Source organism: Crotalus tigris, unplaced genomic scaffold, assembly GCF_016545835.1.
Source record: "Crotalus tigris isolate CLP2741 ecotype Arizona unplaced genomic scaffold, ASM1654583v1 scf7180000017952.28453644438:3035480, whole genome shotgun sequence".
Taxonomy (NCBI): Eukaryota; Metazoa; Chordata; class Lepidosauria; order Squamata; family Viperidae; genus Crotalus; species Crotalus tigris.
This window is the reverse complement of record NW_024096741.1, coordinates 2,784,963-2,806,649: the sequence shown is the minus strand read 5'-3', so window position 1 is coordinate 2,806,649 and position 21,687 is coordinate 2,784,963. Positions and strand designations below refer to the sequence as shown.

The 21,687-nt window shown below is 37.4% G+C and overlaps 1 protein-coding gene across 5 annotated transcripts in view; it reads right to left on the bottom strand.

The window, feature by feature from the left end:
- PAG1 (phosphoprotein membrane anchor with glycosphingolipid microdomains 1) overlaps positions 1–21,687 on the bottom strand; it is a 98,950-nt gene that overhangs the window by 26,118 nt on the left and 51,145 nt on the right. For 3 of the 5 annotated variants that reach the window (XM_039345509.1, XM_039345513.1, XM_039345512.1), the window contains exon 2: positions 5,979–6,023. The gene's annotated coding sequence lies outside the window, so the exon portion shown is untranslated. Of the gene's footprint in view, positions 1–5,978; positions 6,024–13,062; positions 13,279–21,687 lie in introns of those variants that run through there. The other 2 variants (XM_039345510.1, XM_039345511.1) reach the window with 1 other exon arrangement.

Here is a 21,687-nt window from a genome sequence, read left to right as displayed (position 1 = left end):
TTGATTTTATCCTGCCTTTATTATTGTTTATAAATCACGCAAGGTGGCTAATATTCCAAATACTCCTTCCTCCTTTTATTTCCCCCACAACCCTGTGAGATGGGTTGGGCTGAGAAAGAGTGACTGGCCCAAAGTCATCAGCCAGTTTTTATGCCTAAGGCAGGGACTGGAACTCATGGTTGCCTGGTTTGCCTCTTGTAATCCTGTTAGATTTTGCAACCCACTATTGACTAGGTTCTAAATTTCATATATTATATTTTACTTTCAACTTTCCTTTAAGGAGTTTGCACTTTCCCTAACAAGCTTGTAAAGTGATTTAAGGGAGAAACATTGATCCATGAATGCTCAGCAAGTTTTATGGCTGAAGAATAATCTAACTCTGAAATTTGTTATTTGAACTCAACCTGCTACACAGCTGTAGCAAAGGGAGTGAATAGCAGTGTCCTCAGTATCTGGAGAAAATACCTTTATATGACTATTCTTGAAATATTTGAGATTTTCTGTGTACTGGATCTATGAATATATTGCCTTAATATTGATATTAGGCATGTGAAAAATCAAGAGTCATCAAAGCAGGAGCTTCAGAAATTAGTGACTCTGATACTGAAGTTGTTAGCCAATATCTTACTCCAGTTTATGCTTTTTCAATATTGCTATAACCTTTTCTGCTAGTTTTCCACTCAAGCAGTAACCAATTAAGCCATTCTATTACTGTTTTTCAAGATCAGCCAAGTGCTATCACCTAGCTGAACAAACTGGGCAAAGCAGGTATAAACATTCTGGCATTTTTTTTAGATATTACTAGGAGTTTTCCTATATTCTTAAGCCTAGTGGGATCATTACACACCTCTTTTTCTTTTTACAGCATTTCTGGTCCACTACTATCAATGAAAAATTCTCCCTCATCCACATACACAAAGCTGTGAGATGCAGCTTAAGAAAAATTCAGCTTATCCCCATTGCAAACATAAGAGGCTTGGATGGCTCTGAACTGAAGCAAGAGCACTGTCCTCTTTAAATGAAATTTCGATTTTCCTTGACTCCTATCCGCCTCGCCTAAATGATTAGCTTCCTATTTACTGCAGCGTTACATGGAAACCCATATAGCGCATCCAGTTTCCTTGTAATCTTGGGTGGCAAATGTGGTGAAAGTAGATTTGTAAGACAGCCTAGTAATGTGAAATGTCTTTTGAAGATGCACAGCACTACTCAGTAGTTGTAATTGATGGCATAATGTGTTATTCTGTTCTATGATAAAAGACTGAAAGTTCACACCTGTTCAGTCTGTTAAAACACTTTCAAGAAAAAGTGTATGATTAAAGGAAACAATCTGCTAGGCAGCCTCTGTACACAGACAGAAGACAAATGAGGAGCTTTTCAAAGCTCAACACAGAAAATTGCCTTTGCATTAACTGGCTTATGGCACATTTGCCTTTAGGACTCAGCAGGCCTATATTGCAAGATATTATGTCAACCATCTGCTGAACAAGCAGAGTCGATCTCAGAGCCTGTGTGTCCTGCTTTGCTTGCAAATGTACCCACTGTGAGTAAATACACATGTATAGAACTGATGATTAAAAACAGCCAGGTATGATAATTCTAGGGGAGAATTATCATTTTCAATTCCAGAATTAAAATAAAATGGTCTATGCCACATAAGTTATTTTAGGAAGACAAACTTTGAAAGATAAGCTTTTTCTTAAGACAGTTTCAAAATTGAGCACAGAAATTACATAATCATTTCTGTAACTGGGATGTAATTTTATGCTTAGTAGGTAAACGTGTGGAAGTCTGTTCCCAGCAAACTGCATTAAGATAAACTGTTTCCTTTGCCTGTTGTAAAATGTTTTGTTCCTGTGCTCTTTTCTGTTTTACACTGCTTCATGTTCCTTCATAGTCCATCCTAGTCTGATGGCATTTTTGCACATTGTAGTTTAGAAAACTGTGCAGCAAGGGATATACATTCTGACAATTCCTTTAACAAACATCTGTAACCTAAGAAAAAATATTCCTACAGCTTTTCCAGAATGAAATCACCTTCTGATGCCTAGATAACATCTGTAAAATAGGTACACAATCATTAGGGCAATCCAGCCTTTGTTATGTCACTTGCTTACATAATAGCAAAGCCAGTTTGGTCTAGTGGTTAAGGCACCATGCTAGAAAGCAGGAGATGTAAGGCCCCAGCTGTTTCACATGATAAACGTGCCATATCTTCAGGCCAAAATATTTACTCTCTTCTTTACCTGTCAAAATATCTGTGTGAGCACCATTTTCAACTAATCATTTTTTATTCTGTTGTTACTTATCGTTGTTGTTACTCATTGTTGATTCTGTTGTTACTCAGCATGAAATTCACAGCACCAGCTTGTGAACTAGAGAGACTGTAATCTTGTACATAAGAATGGGGATTAGTTTAATGTCCAATGAACACTTAACCAGAAAGAGAGAGGATGAATGATGACTGGCTGGTGGGCAGGGGGGTGCAGAACATATGACAAGAGAAGACTCTTTAATACTAGGTGAAACATGATTCTAGCTCTTTTCTGAACTTTTAATTTGTTTTCCTGTGGGTTTCTCTGCAGCTCCAACAATGGAAGAAATATTTGCCTTGGTGGTGAGATTTCTCTTAGATTACAGTTCTAGATTAATCAAATCACAGTAGTGGGATCTAGCCAATTCAATTTTCTTAAGGTATGGTTTTTTATCAAGGTGAATTGAATTTGTCAAAGGGAAATGGCAAACTGCCAAATATGGCAAATATGGAACATCATATTATAGGATTCTAATCTAGCAGTCCCCAACCTTTTGGGCACCAGGGACTGGTTTCTTAAGAAAAAAGTTTTCCTTGGACCAGAAGAGGCGTGGTTTCACATGTTGCCTGCATCGCTTATTTGCGCGGCCTGGTTTCTGACATGCCATGGACTGGTGCCAGTCCATGGACCAGGGACTGGGGACCTCTAATCTAGTCCTAAAAAAAGGCTTATGATATTTAAGACTGTCTTCTAAAAGAATACACAGAAATGAGATTGAAAAAATATGCTGCTATGGAATCAGAACTCAGACACTCAACTATTAATTTTCATTAAGTCTGGATATATCCTTTGCAGTGAAGTAGCTCTGCATGTACACCCATGTGGAGACCACAAGGAACAGCACCCAAGAAAAATATATCATTATGGTAATGATAAAGAGATCTAATGCTTTTCAAACTAGCTCTGTGAAACAATTTATGCAGCCCTAGCTTTCACCTCAACTATATTGTCTTTTTCCACTTAACCAGGTTTATTCTTAAGTGCAGGAAAAATGTAGGCAAAAAAAGACAAAACAGCAATGAAAAAAATAGATGATTACAAATGGAAACTTGTGACATTTTGCTGCCCCAAAAATTAAGTAGAGGTGTTGCATGAATTAAGTAGAGGTGTTGCATAACAAACCCCTCACTTTAAGTACTATCCTTTGTAAGATTATTAAATAAAATCAAGCATCTATTAGCATTCCTAATGCAAACAAAAGAAAAATACATAATTAGTACAACTAAGTAATTAATTCCTCTAGTATTTTTTTTACCAAATTAGACAATAAAAGTCCTATATAAAATATCATTAATGGAAAATGTAATATCTAGAAGTAAATAGAAACTGTACCTATATTTTTGTGCTTTTTTTTGTAATCACTAATAAAATTGCTCATGGTTTTAAAGTTTAGATTTTCAATTTGTGACTTTAATATTATGTATGATTTAAAATATCATCAACTTTTCTATTTCTTGACTTTAGTGTATCCAAAAATATGAAGGACTTAATACAAAGGAGCTTGTAATGTGACATATGCAATATAACATATAAAAATATAAAGAATGGCTTCACATCTGTTTGTGATTGTTTTGCTACTGCTTTCCCCTCCTCCACATTTCCTGCTTTTTTGTATCTTTTTATGACAAACTAGGTCTTGTAAAGCTGAATATTTTCATTCATCTTCTTGTGTCTCACACTCATATCTCAGATATTATGGAAGACTGTAAGCTACATGGTAGCTTTCTGGACAGCAACATTACAAATCCAAATTTATTTCTTTTTCTTTTTTGCAAGGCAAAAGTGATTATAAGTAGAACTGCAGTATAGCAGTCAAAATATTAATTAATAATGCAAGGTGCATTAATCAGACTGGTCTGTCCAGAAAAAACTTTCTGTATATATTCCCTTTATATATAGATTCCATAGGATCTGCCAGGTTCTCACCCTTTAGCCTTCCAGAATCGATAAAAGGTTGGCTTTCCCCCTAGGCATTGAGATAGGGTGAAGTTGGAGCCCAAGGAATGTTCAGCTTGATGGAATGGAGATTCAAGTGTGCGGTTTTAATGTCTTTGGCTTTATCATTATGTGAGCCACCTAGAATCATGTCTACACTATGGCCAGCCATGTAAGACTTTTAAATAAATAAATATTTTCACTGAAATGTTATTGATACTTTTTCTGTTTACCATATAAAAAGCCAGATAAAGCTTTCATAATATAAAAGAACATTGGAAAGTGATCTGACACTGAAAAACAAACATATTGTATAGAATTGGTCTGATTATGGAGCATGCAATGTCATGGTGGTGCAGGGCACAAGACAACAGGGACCTTCAGCACCTTAGACAGATCAATGGAAAAGAAGCCAGTTGACATTGACTTATGAAAAATTGTTATCTCAGCAACATACCAAAGCCTTCAAGAATTTTTTTTCAATGCTGACTGACTTGAGGTTGTGATTTACTTTATCCCTTTTGAGGAGCAGTCTGTTTTTCACTGGGCGATTAACTGATCCTGCAGCTCGTGTTTCCTGATGTTAAGGTCTATATGGATATGCAATGCGATTCTGAAGTGTCAAGGGATGGTATTGCATACACCTGGAGTAGCAAGGAGGTCTTATTCTCCCCAGGATGAAAGAAAACCAAAGCATACCGAGCATTTTTTTACCTTGTGATATTACTAAATGTAACATCTATTTTTAAAACATTGCATTTTTCTGAAAGGGAATATAATTCAGCTTTTAAATTTACAATTTTCTAAAAATATGATTATAGAGTTATATGACGTTTTTCTTCTGTCATCTTTTTTTTTATGAGAGGCAGCTTACAGGTTTATAGAATTTTGTTACATGTAATGTTCAACAGAAAATGTTTTTCTCACTCCATTCTTATTCAATTTAATGAAAAATACTTTAAAAATATGTAGATAATTACAAAATGGACAAAGGCATGTAAATGCACTGTAAAGATAGTCCTTGACTTAACAACAGTTCATTTAGTGACTGTTCAAAGTCACAACGACACTGAAAAAGTGAGTTATGACTATTTTTCACAGGACCATTGCAACATCCCCATGGTCACCTGATCAAAATTCAGATGCTTGGCAACTGACTCACATTTATGATAGTGTCCCAGGATAATGTGATCTCCTTTTGTGATCTTCTGGCAAGCAAAGTCAATGGGGAAGTCAAATTCACTTAACAGCAGTGTTACTAATTTAACTAATTTAATTCACTTAAGACCTGTAGCAAGAAAAATTGTAAAATGGGCAAAACTCACTTAACAAATTTCTCACTTAGCAACATAAAATTTGGGCTCAATTGTGGACATAAGTTGAGGACTACCTATATTTCATTTGACAATAACTGTGTGAGCATTCTTCAGTCTTACTGGCTTCATGCAGTTTGGTGACTCCAAGGAAATGACTTTTTCATTAGAATTCATCACTTAGGTACAAACAGAAACTGTATATGGAAGGTACTGTTTGGTCTATATATAGATGGCCATTCAAATAATATAGGTGACTATTATTGATACAGATGATTCAGTATAAAGTTGCATTCAAACATTCCTGCAAAGGCAAAAGCTGTAACAATATATAAAGCAAAACCCAGTGCTGAACTGGGAAACAGCAGTTTTGAGTCTCCTTGACTGACTTGAATATCACAAAATGCTTGCTTACCTTACAGAATTGTCATGCAGCTTCAGTGAGGAAGCAATGCATAACCTAAAAAAAAAAGAAAGAATAGGCTTGAGATGAATAACCTCCTCGTCTTCCCAAGTTAAAATAATGCTGGAGTCATTAAACAGCCACAGTGAAGGAAAAAACCTGATTATTTCAAAAAGAAGTTCAAGTTACCTCTACATGCTATCATGGCAAATACAAATTTCACAGAGTCTCTTGGACCCCCTATTTCAGTTCCACCAGAGTAAAGAGATATTGAGTAGAGCTGTTCCTGCTGAAGTAAACAGGAGGAAAAAACGTTTGTCCATCGTCCTTCCTCCTTTCGATTCTGGTCAACCGTACAAATCATGTTTTGTAGTAGAACTGCTGGTGATTAGAAAATCACTACTTTATCCAGCATCAGGAGTCTTCTATGGGGGGGCCTAGATTCGGAACCCAAATTTAAGCATAACGGTATCACTGGAAGAGCTGATGCTGGACTTTCTCACCTGTCTCCATTTTGGGGGCATTTGGAAGGAGTTTGGTGGAACACAGAGCACATTTAAAGCATAATACACCTATTTTCCTCCATTTTCTACCATTCAGGTACACATTCTTGACATTCTCTGGCAACTGAAAATGGGTTGGTAATGTTTTGCCCATATCTGCTTTCACTCTCCCTCAATTATTTTATCCTTAATCTTAAAAAAATATCTTCTCATAAAATTACCTTTTTTCCTCAATAACTAGTCGTGAAAAGGGCGTGGGAGCTTCCTATTTCTTGCATAAAAGAGAAACTTCATGGGTATGGCATTTTCTTGGCAATCTTATGAAATGGCTTGCCATTGCCTTCCTCCAGGAAGTTTTCTGGGCTTCCTGGGCTGGGCTGAAACTTCTCGGTAGATTTCCATACAGATACTAACCAGTTTTGACTTTACTTTGCATTTTGAAATCAGCAAAGCTGTCATTTAGCTCAGGGTTTTCCAGTCTCAGCAACTTTACAATCTGTGGACTCCCATCTGGGGAATAAGTCCACAGACCTTAAAGTTGCTGAATTTCAGAAACATTGAGCTAGCTGTATTTTTCCAAGATATGTTTTAAACATTTTTAATTATAAAATATATTGTTAATTATAAAATATAAAATATATTGTTCCTTTGGCCCTCAATCACCCATTCACATACCCCTGCAGGTGCTATTAATTTCAATGAACTTTTCTAGTCCTATTTGCAAGCTAAATTCCAGCCCAGGTTGGGCTGATTATATATATATTAAAATAAATAAAATATATTAAAAGAAAATATATATTAAAATAATCAGAAAAGTAAATCTATGTGATTGACTAATAAGACAATTTGATTTTTTCTAGAACATTTACCCTGACACTGCAGAAATTTACATGATTCTTTTTAATACTAAGTCTTTATGTGCAGATGTTCTCTGAAAATAATGTAGCTTAACAATCATTAAAAGTTCCCTCTCTGGGTCAGGAAGACTTGTTAAAAGCAGAAAGAGTGGAGTGGCTCATAATCTGGAAATCAGATATGTGTTCTGTAACTATTCATGAAAGACATAACTGGGACTCATGTCCAAATGTTTTCAATTTACACAGACATAGATCTTCTGATCACTTCACTCACAATCCTAAGAACACATGAAAGAAAAAACAATTAAATGTCAGTGATGGTTTTCTTGATAGAAAACAGTGATTAAGATGATACATTAGACAAAACACAGACCTTAAAAGCAATATGTATTCTATTCTACATGGCCTCATATGGGTTTCTATTTTTTATGACCAAAGAACTGAATTTAATTCAGTCAAAACCTCCTGCGCTAATTTCATGGGGCGAAGAAAAAACATTGGAAAATGTTTCTAATTTCCCAAAAATATTTTTTTCTTACTTTATATATAAGAGACATTTTAACTACTGTTATCGGTATTTGAGTTTGCAGGAAAGCTTAGCATTAAATTTCTTGCTATCTTCTGTTCCAGATATTTCTTCACACAACAGTTCAAACACAAACCCACATATTGTTTCCAATTATTTTACCCATTCAGCTTTTGACACAGTAAAGACAGATTGTAATTTAGTTAAAAAGAGGGAAACAAGCCATTTTATAATTTATTTCACCGACAGTGGTTAAATATTCTGGTTTAACATTATGGCAGAATGTCATAAAGCATTGGTTCTCAACCTGTGGGTCACGACCCTTTTGGGGGTCGAATGACACTTTCACAGGGGTCGCCTAAGACCATCAGAAAACACATATTTCCAATGGTCTTAGGAACCGAAACACTAGTGAGAATTTCTGCTCAAGGCTAGCTCCACCAACCAGCTTGGGCAGACAGCAAAGCAGCTGCCTCAGCAGCATGGCGGGGCTGCTCTACCCATCGCAGGGGAGCTACTGCCACGTCGCCATGGCTATGAACCTCCTGCTCGGCGTCTTTCAGGTCCTCTTGCCTGGCTTCCATCTGGGAGAAGCGCAGGGCCAAGGTAAAAAAAAAAGCCTGGCGAAATACTCCTAAGGGGTAGCGTCGATCTGTAGCAGGAGGTGAAGGAGATGGGTGGGTGGGTGGGTGGGGGTCGACCAGAACGGAACCAGGTCTGATAAGGGTGAAAGTTGAGTGAGGTTTTCCCCCTCGCCCCTCTCTGCCTCCCTTTGTTGCTGCCTTCCCAGTCACTGAGAAAGGGGAAATAAAGAGCCATGAGCGAGTTCCCCTTTCTGCCTTGTTGCTTAAAGCTTTTTTTTTTAAACGACCACTCGTTCAGAACTCCTCGGGGCTTGTTTGCACGAGCTTGTGGCAGATCAGTAAATAAAGGGGTGGGGGAGCCAAACTATCCAAGCGTTTGCATCCTGAATGTGTGGACCCTGCTTCATGACTTGCCACCACTACCCCCTCTCTTCCCGCACTGCTCTAGCAACACGCTGCTGCTGCTGCTGCTGGCTGAGCTGAGCTGTGGCACCGAGCCGGTCCCCATTCTCCTGGTTGCCCGGCCGCCCTCCACCCCCAGCCGCCCTCCGGGCCATGCCGGAGCCTCCCCTGCGCCGCCCGGCCCGCCTCCCTTGCCGTCGGAGGGCATCTATGGGTGTCTCCTGATCTTACTGGACTACCATCCCCAGCAGCCCTAAAAAGCACTGTGGAAGAGTGGGGAATGCTGGGAGTTGCAATTCATCACCATCTGGAAAAACATGACTCTCCAAAGATCAATCCTTCCTTCCTTCCATCCATCTCCTTACCTTCCCCTTCAATCTCTCCTTCCTTCCTTCCTTCCTTCCTTCCTTCCTTCCTTCCCTTTTCAATCTCCTTCCTTCTCCATCTCCTTCCTTTCCCCTTCAATCTTCCTTCCTTCCATCTCCATCTCCATCCCTTCCCCTTCAATCTCTCTCTCCTTCCTTCCTTCCTCCCTTCCTTCCCCCTTCAATCTCCTTCCTTCTCCATTTCCTTCCTTTCCCCTTCAATCTTCTTTCCTTCCTTCTCCATCCCTTCCCCTTCAATCTCTCTTTCCTTCCTTCCTTCCTTCCCCTTCAATCTCCTTCCTTCTCCATCTTCTTCCTTTCCCCTTCAATCTTCCTTCCTTCCTTCCATCTCCATCCCTTCCCCTTCAACCTCTCCTTCCTTCCTTCCTTCCTTCCTTCCTTCCTTCCTTCCTTCCTTCCTTCCTTCCTTCCTTGTTCAATCTCCTTCCTTCTCCATCTCCTTCCTTTCCCCTTCAATCTTCCTTCCTTCCTTCCATCTCCATCCCTTTCCCTTCAATCTCTTTCTCGTTCCTTCCTTCCTTCCTTCCTTCCTTCCTTCCTTCCTTCCTTCCTTTCCCCTTCAATCTTCCTTCCTTTCTTCTCCATCCCTTCCCCTTCAATCTCTCTCCTTCCTTCCTTCCTTCCTTCCCCCTTCAATCTCCTTCCTTCTCCATCTTCTTCCTTTCCCCTTCTATCTTCCTTCCTTCCTTCCTTCCTTCCTTCCTTCCCCCTTCAATCTCCTTCCTTCTCCATCTTCTTCCTTTCCCCTTCTATCTTCCTTCCTTCCTTCCTTCCTTCCCCCTTCAATCTCCTTCCTTCTCCATCTTCTTCCTTTCCCCTTCAATCTTCCTTCCTTCCTTCCATCTCCATCTCCATCCTTTCCCCTTCAATCTCTCTCCCTCCTTCGATCTCCATCTCCATCCCTTCCCCTTCAATCTCTCTCCCTCCTTCGATCTCCATCTCCATCCCTTCCCCTTCAATCTCTCTCTCCTTCCTTCCTTCCTTCCTTCCCCTTCAATCTCCTTCCTTCTCCATCTCCTTCCTTTCCCCTTCAATCTTCCTTCCTTCCTTTCCCCTTCAATCTTCTTCCTTCCTTCCATCTCTTTCCTTCTCCATCTCCTTCCTTTCCCCTTCAATCTTCCTTCCTTCCTTCCTTCTCCATCCCTTCCACTTCAATCTCTTTCTCCTTCCTTCCTTTCCCCTTCAATCTCCTTCCTTCTCTACCTCCTTCCTTTCCCCTTCAATCTTCCTTCCTTCTTTCCTTCCCCTTCCCTCCCTCCCAACATTTTTGAGCAAGGAAGAGTAAGCTTTTCCAGCGAGCACTGCTATATTGTTTTTGTGATTAATCACTATGCTTTAATTATGTTCAATTCGTAACGATAAAAATACACCCTGCATATCAGATATTTACATTACTATTCATAACAGTAGCAAAATTACAGTTATGAAGTAGCAACAAAAATAATTTTATGGTTGGGGGTCACCACAACATGAGGAACTGTATTAAAGGGTCACCGCATTAGGAAGGTTGAGAACCACTGTCATAAAGTGACCACTAATCAATCCAACAATATATTACGTATGCGGCCACAGAGTACAAAACTATTTAATTGGCTAGGGCAAAAAATCCTTTAGGTTAAACTCCTTTAGATTTTTAGTACTGCCAAATTATTTGGAAATAATTTAGAATATTGCATTTTCTATAACAGAGATCTATGAATAGATCTACCTTCTATTCTATAGAAGGTAGATCTGGGAAAAAAATTCTGGGGCAAAATGCAGGACAGCTACCTTCAGACAGAATAGACAATCCCCTCTTACAGTAGAAAGTGCATATTATCGTAGCTTGTTGGACAAGCTACAGTGATTTGCTTCACATAATAGACAATACCATAAACCATTACATATAAACCTGAGTTCATGCATTATGCTAAGCCAAAGTGCGTTATGGATTACCATGATGTGTACACCTAGTCAAGTTTTGTTTTGATGAACAAAGAAATCTGATGTGGTACAAAGAAGTTTTCTTTTCATCTACCTGCAAATATAACTATGGCCCATTCTGCATATTATTCAATTAATGAATTTGCTACTGCCTACAGACTTAATAGGAAGCTGCAGCTATTCCTAATTCTCTAGCCAGGGAAATTCTGTATTAAATGTATTTTCAACATCTGTTTTCCACATTCATAATTTTTCAAAGGCCATGCAAAGATTCCCCATTTGCATTGTTGATTGCTGGAACCTGACAAATCTAACAGGAGGAACTCTGTGCAAATAAATCTCTGAACCATGAACCAATCCAGCCACCTGGCAAAATCTTCTTTGCTCCTTCCTGCTGTCACTTCTCCTTTCCTTTTTTTTTAATTAAGTGGAAACACCTAAACTAGAACTCTCCTATTTTCATACTCCTGTATTTAGAAGCTCTTTCTCTATCGCTCTCCCCCCCCCCCCCCAGGATAAGCTACTTTCCATCACATTAAAGCCTGCACTGCCAGTTAAAGTAGCCAAGCACTGGCAAGAAAGGTTATTTTTTCACTCTCATTTGTTTTCTTCCTCCCCCCAACCATAAATCCTAAATGGAACATTCTTTCTTGATTCTTCTCACCAGCAATTAGAGCTGACTAGAGGAATTTTTTTGTCTTTATCTAACAATCCACCTAAAATATAATAGTGAAGAGATCCTGAATGTCTTCTGTTAAAAATGGTAAGCTCAAAGCAGTTGGTAACCAAATGTGAAATGATTCCTTCTTTTAGCAAAAAGTGTAATTATTGGTTCCCTAATCTTGACAGCTAAATATAGTTCACTTTTGAATGAGGCAGGCAGACTGCTGTTGTCAAGCAGCAGCATGTTTCCAGTGCCTCACATATAACCTAGTGTGTTTTGCTACTTAGAACAGTTGTTCCCTGTGGATTAAGACATAACAGAAGCCCAAAGTAACTCTGAGTCCCTTGAGATCAGAACTGTTAGCAGAGCCACAAGCAGCATGTGAAGGTTCTCCAGAATGAATGACTGCAGGTGTTCAACTGGATGCCATACAGATAGTTTTCTAGTCCCACCTCATCTTTCAAGTACTGGAAGTCAGATTCCTGGCCAGTTATATTTCTTCCCCAAACTTGCAAAAGTTAAGTAAACAAATATCCAACCTCCACCCACAAATATTAGGCATTTCTCTACTTAATAATACATTAATAGTTTTAAGCCACAGCTGCAATTAAAAATAGCTGAAAGACATGCAGGCTCTCAGAATGGGATGTGTGTTTGTTTTGAAAAAACCTAAATCTTTTAAGGAAACACATTAACAAGGAATAATTGTAAAAGAAGTGGAAAAGAAATCTAAATTAAACAGTTTGTGAAGTATTAGTAGTTAACTTCTTAAGAAATATTGTTTCCTAATGTTTAGTAAATTACTTTATTGCAGTACAACCTAATATTGAATAATGCTTCCCTCTTTTCCCAGTTTTATTCCATGATATGGAAATAATATTTTACTACATCATTCAGTATAGCATCTATTACAAAAGACATCAAAAAGAAAGAAACTCAATGCAAAGCCTGTAATCTTGCAGACTGGTTCTACATTAATACATTTCTATTAACAAAATCTTCAAACCCACTACATATAAACATAACCTATCTGGGATAATGCTACAGATATAGGAACCTGGTTAGTCTTTTCTTTTTCACATACTTTCTCTTTTAAATGTAATTAACTCAATATGGCACAGTGGAGAGGCATGCATTTTGATCATAAATGATTCTCAGAAGCTGAAAGAATCAAGTTAGTCTCACGATGCTCAATGTTTAAGGTAGTGGCTTCAAGCAAGCAAGCAACATGCAAACTTAGAAAGGGGTTACCTTCAGTCTAAAACTCTTCTTCATGTAGAACTGCACAGACTCCAAAGCAGAAGCAATGTGCCCCCCAATTCCGCCTCCTACATATATAGCAACATGTTAGAAAATCCTTTCCAGTGATCCAATTCTTGGAATTATCAGATTCTTGCCTGCTCTGCTACTTTTTGAGTCTATATGCACAGCACAAATCACTACCTAATTTGGCTGCCAAGCCTATTACACTGAACAGACAATGCCTTCTCTGTCAGAACAGAGAATGAATAGTATCACAAGGACACTCCTCTCATGTACAGATCTGAACTTCTTTCTCCTCCTCCTTTCAAAGCAATCTACGTAGGGTGAGAACGGATGGGGGGGGGGAAATCAGATATCTGTACTATGATGCTCCCCCAAAGGAAATAATTATTACTAAAATGGCAGTAATATGATACCATTCTTTTTTTAAAACAAAACAATAACCTCACAACTCCAGATGTACGGATGGAAACTATCCACTAGCCTCATATTTGTATGCCAAGTGACTGAATGTAAAAGAAAACATCTGGAATAACCATTATGAGGCCTAGAATGTTTGTGCAAAAAGACAGACATGAAGAAAACTCAATGGGAATCATCTGAATGTGGGTATATCTGTCTGCTATTCTCTGTTTTGAAATGGATTTGGAGATAAAGTGTATTTTAAATGAAAAAGTGAAAGTTTCAAGTGAGATTTTAGTTAAGAAAGTAGATAAATTGTTGCAATGACAGGAGATTTATTTTGTCCTATGGCAGCAATGAGAATTCTCTTTAGTAAACATTTCTGGAGATGCAATAGACTGTAAAAACATCTTCCATACATTTCCCTAGCTCAAAATACATGATTAAAGGTGGAAGAATTTTTCTGATAGCTGTGTTTTAAATACAGTTGTTCAAGTATGACTCCATAAATATTTTTCTTTTCTTTTCCTTTTTTAAAACTTTCTTATTAATAACCCTGTACTCTGCTCTGGGAAGTGAGGGGGGGGGAGGATTGAGGGTGGGTGGGTGAGTGGGTGGGTAATGATAATATAGTCATGGTAAACGTTTGGGCATTTCCCCTATGCTGCGTTCATGTGTGTGAGAGGAATGAGAGGGGAGGAAGGAGTAGGGAGGAAGTAGGATGGTTAGAGGAGAAGGGGAGGGGAAGAGAGTAGGAGGGGAGGAGAGAAAGAGGAGGGAAGTGGGGAAGGATTAGAAAGGGTGGGCGCAGCCTGGGGGGAATGGGCAGGCGGTACCAATGGTTAGGAATTTATTTTAATTGAATTATTTTGTATGAATAAATGGAAAATAAAAACCATATATATATATATATATATATATATATATATATATATATATATGCATTTAGAACATACATATCTCTCATAGACTATTGATAATATTCCCATTTTAATGCACTTTTTGTTGTCAGGAAGACTGCATTATAAAATTCTGAATGGGATAAATACAAGTTAAGTTTGATTTATATTGATCCAGAAAATATGAAGTTGATAAAATTTTCAAAATATGAATATAATGAAATTCTTTTACACTCCTAGTCTGAAAGCAGTTGGGCCTAATGATTCCTGGGCCTTCTTTTTTATTCTCCTCCTGCCTGAGGCTAATTTAGAACTGCCAAATGTGCAGACAAACAGAGAGTGCCTGTTTGCCATCCTCTTTTATTTCAGAGTTTCTCAGGGCATTTGACAGGTCACTGCTGGAGAGAGAACATTAGATCAGATGGCCCTTTGGCTGGAATGAAGATTCTTTTAGGAACTCATCCAAAATTTCAAGTTTTTACCTTAGCCAATGATGTACATTTTAAAAATACATTTACATTTGTAATAAATTAGTAGAAAACAATCTTCAACTTTTCATGTGCATTTATTTATAACAACTTTCTAAACATCCGAGACAGCTAACCCTGCAGAATTGAGACAATCTTCTGATGAATAGGGTCCATGCAAGAATTACATTTGACACATTTCTTAAATACCAGCTCCATGACGATTATAAGAGCAGTGAATTCATGCAATGGATTTCTAATTCTTCAAAGATCAACTTAGTTCTTCTGCTTATTATAGGCCTTGTTCTCCCAAATGGATAGTAAAAAGAAGTAGCTCATACATCTTATAGATATTTGGAAAATATTTACTGCTCAAGGCTAGTTTGTTCATTAATTTGTAAAAGTATCAAATAACATTTAAGCACTCAAATGTAACTCATGGAATGAATTAATAAGTTATTCTGGAGCTATTGTATACAATATTTTTTCATATTATTTATGAAATTTTTTTGGGATGAAAAATAAAAAGAACCTGAGTTTAAAATTGGGAAAATCTATTAATTCAACAGAATATTCAAGACACAGATGTGTTCAGAAAATGCTCCAGTCTCAGAAGGAGAATTTCAGGGAAATTCCTGCCAATAATTGTTGATTTTCCTCTTCACCTGCTCTAAAAATCTGCTTGTAGGTCCTCCAAAAAAGTGGGAGAAGATTGAAGAAAGAGAAATGAAAATGCCACTCTTCCTTCTTCCATCCAGCTGATATTCCATCAAATCAAAAAAATCTCCATGAATGGAAGTGCCTTTCCATTTGCATAAAGCAAATTTAGGATTTAATCTACTGAAAATATACACAAATGAAGGCAAATATACGTGTTCCAGGACAATGTTGCAGGATCCAGTCTGGGATGGTCACTGGGATCAGACAGGTGACCAACCCAGATTGGATCCTCAAAATATACAATTGGCTGGTAGAGCTGAACCATTCAAACACAATCAGAATAAGAATATTCCTTTATGTTATGACAACAATGGAGATGAAAAATATACCGGTTTAGAGAAAAAAAAAGTTCACTTAGAACCAACCTCACCTTCTGTTACCTGAAATGTCCTGGTGTGCTTATTGCACAAAGGGAAAAAGGACAACAACAACAATAATAATGATAAAGTTGGAAGGGACCTTGGAGGTCATCTAGTCCAACCCCCTGCTCAGGCAGGAAACCCTATACCATTTCGGACAAATGGCTGTCCAGTTTCTTCTTAGTGTTGGTGCATTCACCGCTTCTGGAGGCAGGTTGTTCCACTGGTTAATTGTTCTAACTGTCAGGAAGTTTCTCCTTAGTTCTAGGTTACTTCTCTCTTTGGTTAGTTTCCACCCATTGCTTCTTGTCCTGCCTTCAGGCGCTTTGGAAAATAGCTTGACTCCCTCTTCTTTGTGGGAGCCCCTGAGATATTGGAACACTGCTGTCATGTCCCCCCTCGTCCTTCCCATCGTTAAACTAGATATACCCCAAACCAGCAACTGTTCCTTATATGTTTTAGCCTCCAGTCCCCTAATCATCTTTGTTGCTCTTCTCTGTACTCTTTCTAGAGTCTCAACATCTTTTTTGCATCATGGTGACCAAAACTGGATGCAGTATTCTAAGTGTAGCCTTACCAAGGCATTGTAAAGTGGTATTAATACTTCACGTGATCTTGATTCTATCCCTCTGTTAATGCAGCCTAGCACTGTGTTGGCTTTTTTGGCAGTTGCAGCACATTGCTTGCTCATATTTAAATGATTGTCTACTAGGACTCTGAGATCCCTCTCACAGTTACTACTATTGAACAAGGTACCCCATATACTATACCTGTACACTTGGTTTTTCTTGCCTAAATGTAGAACCTTACTTTTTTCACCATTGAATTTCATTTTGTTAGATAGCGCCCAGTGTTCAAGTCTGTCCAGATCCTTCTGTATCCTAAGCCTGTCTTCTGGAGTGTTGGCTATTCCTGCCAGCTTGGTGTCATCTGCAAATTTGATGAGTTCCCCATCTATCCCCTCGTCCAGATCGTTGATGAAGATGTTGAAGAGCACTGGGCCCAGAACAGAGCCCTGGGGCACCCCACTACACACTTCCCTCCAAGTAGATGCGATTCCATTGAGGACTACACACTGAGTACGGCTGGTCAGCCAGCTACAGATCCATCTGGTGGTGATGCTATCTAACCCACATTTTTCTATCTTATGAAGTAGTAGGTTGTGGTCTATTTTGTCAAATTCCTTACTGAAGTCCAAGTAAATTATATCAACAGCATTCCTTTGGTCCACTAATTTTGTCACTTGGTCAAAGAATGCAATAAGATTTTTCTGGCACGATCTGTTTTTGACAAACCCATGTTGGCTTTTAGTAATGACTTTGTTTGCCTGTAGGTGTTCGCTGATTCATTGTTTGATTATCTTTTCCAGAATCTTCCCAGGTATTGAGGTCAGGCTGATAGGTCTGTAATTTCTTGCCTCCCCCCCTTTTTTTTCCTTTTTTGAAGATGGGAACTACACCAGCTCTTTTCCAGTCCTCTGGTAGTTCCCCAGTGCTCCAGGATCTTTGAAAAATATAGTTCAGTGGTTCTGAGATCACATCTGCCAGTTCCTTAAGAACATTGGGGTGTAATCCATCTGGTCCTGGTGATTTGAACTCGTCTAGGCTGGACAGGTGTTCACTTACCATTTTCTTGCCTATCTTAACTTGTAATTTCTATTTTGTTTTTTATGGCATTATTTTTGATAGGTTGGTCTGTTTTTTCCCTTTCTGTAAAGACAGAGGTGAAAAACGAGTTAAATAGTTCTGCTTTCTCCCTGTTGCTTGTCACCTTCTTGCCACTTTCACCCACTAATGGACTAATCATTTCCTTCACTGTTTTCTTGTTTTTTACATGTTGAAAGAAGCTTTTTTTGGTTATTTTTGACTTTGGTTGCAAGCCTTAGTTCATTTTGAGCCTTAGCTTTCCTCACTTCGTCTTTGCAGGCTCGGGCTATTTGCTGATATTCTGACTTAGTTATGTGTCCCTCTTTCCACTTTCTATACTTGTCCTTTTTATCTTTCAATTGATCAAGTGCTCCTGAGTTCTACTGAATTTTTTCCATACTTATTTACAATATCCTTATTTGCCATTTGCTGGGAGAAATAAAAAACAGCTTTGTTGAATCTAATGAGTTTCTTCTCACATGAATTGGAAACAGTTTTTCCAAAAGAATGAATTATTCAGTATGAAGAATTTTAAAGTACCTACAATGAGGCTTGAAAACTTCTTTTTGAATGTTCTGAATCCATTTATTGAATTATGCAATGGATTCATATACACTGAAATAAATAAAGGTGATAAAGATAAATTTATGGTTTTTACAAATTATTAACTGTTTGGAATGGCAACGATTATTCAATATCAGACAGCGACTACAGGTGTAGTTTGCCATTTCAAGTGTACTGTTTGTGTCACATATAAGAAGAGGAGTAGCACTACTCATAGGTTAAACACTTAGGAGGGTTTTTCATGAGGTATTTTCCTTTTTATATTGTCTTCTGTTATATTAGTGACTTTGAATCATATTTAAATGAATATGACTTCAAAAATATAAAAGCCAATCCATTTACAATGAGGGCATGACTAAATAATAAAGACTCCCTGGACATAATTTAAATTATGCAGAGTAAATAAATTTGCTAAGACTTTAAGACACAAGGGAATGGTAATAACAATGCTTTTCTGACATGCCACATATGATTAAAAAGAATGTCAAGTAGCATGCCAAATCACTAGATGTCAGTATAATGGAAAACTTTGAAATTAAATATTAAAGGAAACAGAATTGTGTTCATTTACCAGAAGGAGATGCCAAGCATTGTGTCAACTCTACAACGAACCTGGCTGCAGCCAACTTGCTCGTTCTAGGTTGCCACATGAATGGGAGGGGGTGTGGAGGATTTTTGCAAGTCTAAACAAGTCTGTGTCCCATGGGAACCAAGGTCATTGTGTCAGTTATGCTAGGGGGCTGGGAGGTGTGTTGGGCGGTGTGTTCCCAAGCTTTTTTATTGGGAAAGGTAGCTGATTGCATAGCACTGGGGTGGGAAGTTTGACTTTGTAATAGTGTAACTCTTTGGGGAGAATTTTAGACTTGGTTTCACTTTTGACCATGCTGATATTTTGTATTCAATAAACAGGCTTTTTGAGGAAGCCTCTTGCCTCAGAGTTCTGATTTATTTGGCTCTATCGAAATCATGACACATTGTACATTGTCAGATAATTAATCCTAAAATTAATCCCTAAATTTTAATCCTAAAATTTTGAGTTTACAAGGCACATAAGAAATTTGACTTCTTTGTTGCTCTTTTTTATTTGCTTTTATAGCTTCAGACATAATAATGTTAGAATGATTATGATTTTGGTGAAAAATTGTTTAGAAAAAGTGGTTTTGAAGCATGTCTACTCATAGTTATGTGTGAAAAAATATGGATTTTGCTAAGTCTGGCTAGCAGAAATGTTATTCATATACAAAAAACTATTCTTGACTGACAAAATTTGCTAAGAGGTCAATCTACAATGAACTTGTTACTAAGATATAGATATAGTAGCAGCCAAATATATTTCATTTATATAGTCATGTTTTTCTTCTGTCTACTTAAGGTGTAAACAGGATACACGTAAGTAAAATTGGGACCAGGTACTTACTGTTAGAGGATCTTGAATCTGTTAGAGGATCAACAGAGTGGTAGACCTCTTTTTCCCCCTTAGGGTTACTTTCTGTTTGGAAAGTGTCGAAAGCTTATTTCATTTTAAATTAAGTAATATTATACTGCTCATATTTAAAATGTTTAATCCACTGTTCTTTATGCTACTTACTACCTTTAGTATCAATAGCTTTATTACAATGCTAAAGTTATTTCCCAGTTCTACAATTCCTTTTGAAATCAGTCAGCCAGTGAACATTTATAAATCACTTTCTAGCTAGAAATATTTTGTCATTTTCACATAAGATTTTTTTTACTTGCTATAAAAGAGCTAACACTTGAATTACAAGGTTGTTAATAAAGATATGATGGGGTAAAAAAGAAATGAGTACCACAGTTGGAGACATACTGTCCCATTTTTGAACTAATTAATGAAACATTAACATTAGGCTACAGATAAAGAGGTCCTCTTTGAATCATTCTACAATTCCTATTACTTTTACAAAGTACGTATTTCTGAGCAACTGATCTGTTTCAGGAAATCAGTGTGCAGGAAGCATAACAAAAAACAATGCAGCTCTATAGGCTGGGGTATGATAAAATATTTGTTACAGATACCTTGAAAATATTACCTTCTTTTTGTACATAGCCACTATCCACCTAGGTATGAGCTTTATAACAAATTTGCTGAAGATTCTCCCGCCATTAACTATTACCCTAACAAATTATATTTTTATTAAGAATACATGTCTTCACCATGTAAAATACATTTCCAGAAATACAACTACTTAAGATACATTTGAATTTCAGAAGCTTAGTTTAGATAGCAAGGACTGAAAAACAAAAACCAGTTTATGGAATAAGACGTTCTGGAATAGATTAAAAAAATTATTTGTACAGCTTTAATTAAGAAAAGCAATTTCCAGAAAAAAATAACACTTTCCTTCAATAAAGGTGATAAATTGCCAGTATGGGCAGAATTTCATTTAGTTTAGTACAGCATGAATATCACTTAGTACATTTCCAATTGTAACATGTGAATTTTTGACCAATGTCCAATGCCGAATTTTTTTAGCAGAGCTTTCCGGTGAAGGATTGAACAGTTTTTATCCAAACTTCCCTCTGGCAGGAGATATATAAAAAACAAATCTTTCTCTAATAAGGCCAAGTGCCTTTTGTTTCTATTGTTGTTCCACTTTCTCTAATAATTTTTTTTGATCCTAGTTGTTGTTTGAACATATCAGTCCTGACTCATTAAGATCAACGAGCTCCACCTAGCCTTGACTTGTTCCTAAGAAGTGTATTATTGCCATGTGCTTCATGATATGGAAATATCTAGCAAGTTATTAGAGAAAGAGAAGAAGGGTGACTTTCAGACAAAGACAAGAGAGCTTTTTTCATATTCAAGCCTACTTTTCTTAATATAAGTAGTCCTCGACTTATGACCAGAATTGAGCCTAAAATTTCTGTTGCTAAGTGAGACAGTTGTTAAATGAGTTTTGCCCCATTTCTTGTCATAGTTGTTAAGTGAATCACTGCAGTTGTTAAATTAGTAGCACGGTTGTTAAATGAATCTGGCTTCCCTATTGACTTTGCTTGTTGGAAAGTTGCAAGAGATGATCGCATGACTCTGGGACACAGCAACCGTCATAAGTATGAGTCAGTTAGTTAGCATTTGAATGTTGATCAAATGACTACGGGGATACTGAAACAAAGTGTGAAAAATGTTTTTAAGTTGTAACTTTGAACAGTCACTAAACGAACTGTTATAAGTTGAGGACTACCTGTATTGAGTATAAAGAGTCTAGATAAAGACTTCCTTGGGTCAATGAAGAGATAAAACAGGAGGTAATCAAATTCAGTCCCTTCTTATTAGATTAAAAGTAGCATAATAATGAATAATAATAATATCTTCACCATAATAGTAGTAGTAGTAATAATAATAATGATGATGATGATGATGATGAAGAAGAAGAATAAATCTGTCATTGGTCATGCTGTCTAGAAAGAATGAATGTTGCAGACTGACATTATCTAGATTTAAGACTATGAAGTACAGAAGATGTGTTGGGTGTGGATTAAGTCTGAAATAAAAGATGTCATCTAAGGCATCATGTAATGGAGGAGGATGCTAGCATAG